Raw genomic sequence first — 6614 nt, 5'->3', positions numbered from 1 at the left:
TTCAAAAAATTGTATTTCTAAGAGTACTTGTTTTGTAGAATATTTTTTACTCTTATTCGAGTAAATTTGCAATAAAAAGTATGTAAGTACTTCTACAGCTCGCGAGTTTACTTCACAGAGGAACACTCACTCAGGTGATTTCTAGTGAATAAGCTAACGCAACCAACCCCGTTAACCATCATCGGTGTAGTCTACAACCAGTTAGCTACTTATCAGCAGCTAAGCACAGAACATAGAGGAGAAGAGGAGCACAGAATCTGAGGCAACGGCTTGCATTAGGGGAGAGTGGGGCAAGGTGAGCCACCTCATGTTTCTGTGCAAAGGTGCACACTGTTTGTCATTTAAGCTACATTCATGAAACACCCATCATTTCTTTCTGGCAGTGATGGAGAGAAACACATAGGAGAAGGGCTGAGTGATATTTAGGCCTGCACATGTTTTTTTTGGTTTGCAAAGAAACATTTTAGTCGGCTGCATAAGTTTAATAACAAGTGTGTCAAACCAACAATCTGGGTCAGCTGACTGCCTACCAATTGACCAAAAACAACAGTCATATCAGCGATGTTGAAAAACATTTATGGGATATTGTTATGGTTAGACAAGATGTTTTAAAAATAAGTGAACATTAGTTAATGACAGAAGAGTTTGGATAATGCATGGTCAGATTTAATTTAATTGGAATATGATTTGACTTCTGGATCGTCTTATCTTGTGTTTAAACACATTGATGTAATAAATTGCATCTAATGAAGTTACTCATGACTAGTTTTTTTTTTACGTGATACTCTCTTACTCTTCCTCAAGTAGTTATTTCTATAGCTACTTTTACTCCTACTTGAGTAAATATAATTATAAAGTAACAGTACTTTTACTTGAGTACTGTTTTTGGTTACTCTGCCCGAGACACAGCAGAACTTCCTGGCACAGTTCAAGGACACGCCCACCTAGCAGCGCAGTCTGACGTTTTTTTCACTCCACCACAGCTCTGCTCGTCCAGGGGTCCGTTTCACAAAGAAGGTTCAACAAACTCTAAGTCTAACCCTGAACTCTGAGTTGATCTACTCTGAGATAGGAAACTCTGAGTTTTCGGTTCCAGAACAGCTGATCAGAGTTAGTTCAATGAACACTGAGTAGGTTCAGCCAGAGTTAAGTACGTGCACGCTGCCTGTAAAAAGCCAGCATTAATGGAGCCCCGACACCACGATTCACCATGGCAACGGTACAAAAAAAGAGGTCCTCCTACGTCACAGCAGTGGAGGTTGAAATCCTCATGCGGATGTTCAGCGAATACGAGCATGTTTTTAGAAAAATAAAGTAACACGGCTGCAGCTGCAAAAGAGAGAGAAGCGGCGTGGGAAGAAACTGCTGCTCGAGTAAATTTTCAAGTTTGAACTGGTCTATTTATTTTATACTTAATCACGACCGGAAGCTAAAATGTATATTAATTTAGGAGCAATCCAGCGGGAGAAAAACGTACATGGAAGCAGTTAAAAATAAAATACCAGAACATCATTCAAAGGTGCGGCTCAGGCAGAACAGGCTCATGGCTGAACCTCACTTCAATCATATTTTAAATATTAAACAGATTAAATATCATTCAGTGGCTGTTTTAATGCGCATTAGCTTTATCCCTAACATGATGCTGACTTCATATACATTATAATTCATGTTGATTAAACTGAATTGTGTTAGTTTAAAAAAATAAATAAAAAATTCCTTCTTATTTGAGTGCTCTCGGCAGTGGTGGTGGAAAATCTAAAAATGATGACTTTGACACAGATTTGTCTTTTGATTTTTTTAATCATAAATATAAAAGACTTTTGCAAAGCAGTCAGAGCAGCACAGAGACGCAACGTTTCTTCTTTTAATTCGGTAACCGCTCAAACACGCGCGTGAGACGGGCTGAATGAATGAGGGTTTTATATTGTAGAGGGAGGAGACAGCGAAACTCTGAGTTTCCTGAAGAAAACCTGCTCGAGACCAGGTTAGGTTCACAGACACAGTTACCATAGTAACCAACTCAGAGTTAAAGTTACCTCTCTTTCTGAAACGGCAAACCCGAGGTTTCCCTCATTTCAGGTTTAACAAACTCAGAGTTTTCACTAAACCCGCTTTGTGAAACGGACCCCAGGTGGTTGAATGTCCTGGAGAAAGTGTTTCTTTGGCTGTGAAGGAAAGACATCAGTGTTTATTTTTCCAAAGGACGAGAGCAGCTGACATTAATTTCAAATTGAAGAAGTCAAGTTTACTCTTTGCCGACAACTCTGTAACACGGGCGCAGGGTTGGAGGTGTGCCTCTAACACTGAGTTCTGCCCCTCAGCAGGCTTCGGTTGAGCTGGCCAATCAGAAGAAAGTGGACTTGTAGGGGTGGGGTTTCTTAAAGGGACAGTGCTGACTGAGTCATTTCAGACAAAGGCTGCATGAGGGCCTGCAGAGGGTGAGAAACATGAGTTTTTTTAACTGTAAATTATGCTAAGCTACTCCACGGGTATCCTAGAGTGAAATATGAAGCTTGAGATTAGCATAATACCCCCCTTTAACATAGAAAAAACAAACAGTTGTTGGAAACTTTTCTGAAATGTAAATATAGTGGAGTAAAAGGTTTTTCTCTCTTAAATGAGTGTTTCTATCAAATAACAACATATTAACACATATTACATATATTACATATTAACTATAAACTGTACAAAACTACACTGTAATTATAATACATTAATGGATGTATAAATGTAATATTTAATCTTACTTGGACATGATTAAAATCAGATTGTTATAATCACACTTGCTGTCACCAAGTCGACTCTGAGTCCTAACAGTTATCGGACGATTTGATCATGCATGTGAGGAGCGACTGAAGAAAGTAGGATGACTAATGAGCTTCATTGCTCCGGCAGTGACGGCTGCTGGCGGCGTAAGAGCGGTTCGTCTCAGTGATGTTAGAATTTGAGCTCTCAGTGTGGACGTCAGCCTCGTACACCGCTGAGTGATCGTCCAAGTAAACAGTCAAACAATTAGTCCCGTCTGCCCTGTGACACTCGTTAACCCTCACAACTAGACTCTAATGAGAGCTGTGTATTAAAGTGTGTCGCTGACGGAGGAAAGGTGTGCTTATTAAAGTGAAGAGATGAACAGAGGCTCTGGTGGTTAGATGTAGAATCAGCGCCTGTAATGATTCAGTTGAATCAACAAATCATTGCTGTTTGGTCCTCTGAAGCGGAGGCATTATTGTAGTTAATTACAGCACGGTGACATTTCAACCTTTTCTTTTACACTGCAGACAGCTGCACAACAATGTCAGGCTCTGCTGTAATCACCTCTTTAAAAGAAAAGAAAGAGATGAGTTAAACGCATTAAATCCATTTTCAGCTCTTCTATAAATGCTGCTAATCATCAACACAGTCATATACAGTACCTGTGCTTGTGTGAAAGGCCGTATAAGAGCTGCTGGCATCTCGGGGGAAATGCCCACAAAGGCTCTGGTTTGAGGCAGTAAGCTAATTAAAGCTGTGGAGCAGATGGTGCAGACTGGGTCCGGACATAATGAGACGGTGAGTGGCGAGACGAACCGGACATGGCAGGACAGCTGTGAGGGGTTTGTGCTGTGACCAGACTTCAGGCGTCTCCCAAGAGGGAGGCTTCACTCCAGCCAGGAGAGAAGAGCTACGACTGCAGGAAAACTTTGTTCTCTAGTTTTTCAACATAAAAAAAAGAATCAGTGCATGCAAGAGTACCGGATCAAACATTGGGATTAAATAAAACATAGTAGGTTTTAAAAAGACAAACAAACTGACTATGGGGAAGGACATGAAGAGAAACAAAACAACAAACACAAAGATGTGTGTCAGTGTATGCACACGGTTTAGAGAAAGCTCTTTCTATGGCATATGTTGGAAGTAAGAAATACTTCAGTCTCCAGCTGCTGCAGCAGATATGTAAGGAAAGGTTGTCAAACACTGCTAAAGTTATCCCTCATGGAGAATATTTTGCCTCCCTGGCTTCAAAAATTAGAATCTAAATATCTATATATTTAAATATCTAAATCAGTGTTTAAAAGAGGGCGGGGCAGTCTGCTTAAGACTAGTAAAATGTGTCTTGTGGCAATTTGAGTTTTCTCCAGGAAGATCCTCGTCCAAAACCAAATACAGCTGTCAGACGATTTGGAAGTATTTGTCCCTTTAACTTGATATGAAACACATGTCCTTTCATTATCTATGCCACTTTTCCTTTTTAGGGTCGCAGGTTATCAAAGCTGTCATCGGGCGAGAGGCGGGGTTACACCTGGACAGGTTGCCAGTCAATCACAGGACTGACGCACAGACAGAGACAACCTCTCAAGCTCACATCCACACCTACGGGCAATTTAGAGTCACCAATGAACCTAATCTCTATTTACAGATTCTACATAGAAATGTAGAATCTGAATCTGTAGGCAGGGACGTGAAATTCCGGGAAGGCAAGTTTTCTGTTTGAACTACGCTTGTAGTTGGAGTAATATTGACCAATCATGTTTCAGCAGGCTGCGGGGTATGCAAGAAAAGCAGTCCGTGTGGAGAGCAAAAGCAGGCAGAATATAATCCGCCGTAATGACATCCCGGCTCCATCAGCGTCATCTGACGATGATTTATCTTCTTATTAATCTCTATAAACAGACATCTGCATGCTAACAGCTAACAATCCGTTCTAGATCTAAAGTTTAACTTGAGTTGAATTCCCTTGACTCTGTGTCATGAAAGCCGTTCAGCGTTCAGATATCCCGACTTCCTCGAATGCATCACATCGATCCAACCTCCATTCAACAAACGAGCATATCAAAAGTTTTCTTCTTCTCTTGAGGACAGACCTGACAAAGCTTGAATTTTTACTTCTTACAAATCTGCATCGTGAAGTTGAAATGTCGTCAAAGGTAAGACCCGTTAAGAACAAGCAAATCACAAGACAAAGGTTTCTCTTTCTGTAACGATTCAGCACGCGGAAAAGGAAGTCTTGACGGGAAGTTGTTTAGCGCTTACCGCCCGGCACGTTCACCGGTGTCCCCAGAGGCTATACTGTCTCAGACTAGCTGATGGGATCCGAGACTGCCATATAATGAGTGTCTTTGGACTGTGGGAGGAAGCCGGAGTAGCGGGGAGAGAACCCATACATGCATGGGTAGAACACAGGGGACCAGGATTTGAAACAGGAACTAAACACAGCATCTTGGTGCCCCAGTTATGAAACTGACTTTATACTAATGCCTTTAAATGAACTCCATAAACAAACTGGATCATCAGAGAGAAGATTGGCTACCTTCTATGTAGCCTGTCACCACTTTCATCGCGTCAGTGTACGACAAAGACATTACAGTATTAGAGGGAAATGTAAGAGCAAGTGTGGGAAGTTAAGCAATCAATGGATACACCTCTAAGATTCAGTCTGTGTGTAAGTTTAAAGTGAAAACACATTTCAGTGAAGAATAAATTCTTGACAATAAGAGACAAGAGAAGCCGTCTGCATTGATGAAAGTTTCATATCCAAATTGTGCCTCTGAGAGATGTAGTATTATGGGAATAGAGTATCTATAGAGTCCAATCCTGAGCCTCATACAAAGATCCTGAAGTGAGACAATGCCCTTCTCATCCCAGACCCAGAGAGAATCAAAATGAGGGCTGAAACAATCGAGGCACAGACTGATCCAGACGTCCAGGACCAGAGGTGGCAATAGTACACACATATTTTACTCAAGAAGAAAAGATTCCTGTGTGATAAAAAAGTCAAGTAGAAGTTCTAACTTAACTTGTTTGCTGCAGTAAAAGTTTATAGTCCAGGCTCTGAATGTCCTCAGAGTATAAAGTAAAAGGTTTCCCTTTAAAGGGCATTTCTACCAGCTGTTTCTGTGCAAAGCTAACTGAAGCTCATGTCATATTAAGGAGACAATTGAGGGTGTTCTCTTCTCTTCTATTTTTGTTTAAATCATGTTGGGAAGGTGGTGCACAATGATGCAGACTAAAAATAATTCATAATTTTCCTTAAAAGAAAGTAACACTTTTTTTATCACTCCGAAAATTAAACAGCATCAGAAAGGTCAGCCCAGTTATGGAAGGTGCTGGAGAGAGTGTGGATATGCTCAGGCGGACCATTTCCATGTCATCTGGGACTGTCCGATTACACGATCCTATTGGCAGGATGTAGTGGAGGAAATTAAAACAATAGTAGGCTTTGAGATTAAACATGATTTTTGCACAATTTATCTTGGTAATATATCCCCCACAATCAATGTTACTGATAAATATTTGATTAAAATAATGTTGGTAGCCACTAAAAAAGCTATTACAAGAAGATGGCTATCAAAAGAGTCCCCATCGAAAGAGGAGTGGATTGCAATTGTTAATGGAAAAACTGACTTTTTCCTTGAACCTGTGTATGGACAAATTCACTACATACTGGAGGAAATGGACAGCTCATCTTGAATAATTTTTATTTATTATTTATTTATTTCGTTTGTTTTTTGTTTGAGTAAATTGCCCACTAATGTCCTATTCGATGTACTCTCTCAATGCTTATTGTGCACCCATATGAGAGGGCTTCTGCCCTGTTTTGATGGGAAGGAAAGACTATGGACAAGTGGAACAAAAGG

The sequence above is a fragment of the Semicossyphus pulcher genome, unplaced genomic scaffold (genome assembly GCF_022749685.1).
Source record: "Semicossyphus pulcher isolate SPU_LCO1_2020_fin unplaced genomic scaffold, fSemPul1.0.p SCAF_12, whole genome shotgun sequence".
NCBI lineage: Eukaryota > Metazoa > Chordata > Actinopteri > Labriformes > Labridae > Semicossyphus > Semicossyphus pulcher.
The sequence above is the reverse complement of the archived record's forward strand: the minus strand, read 5'-3'. Positions refer to the sequence as shown.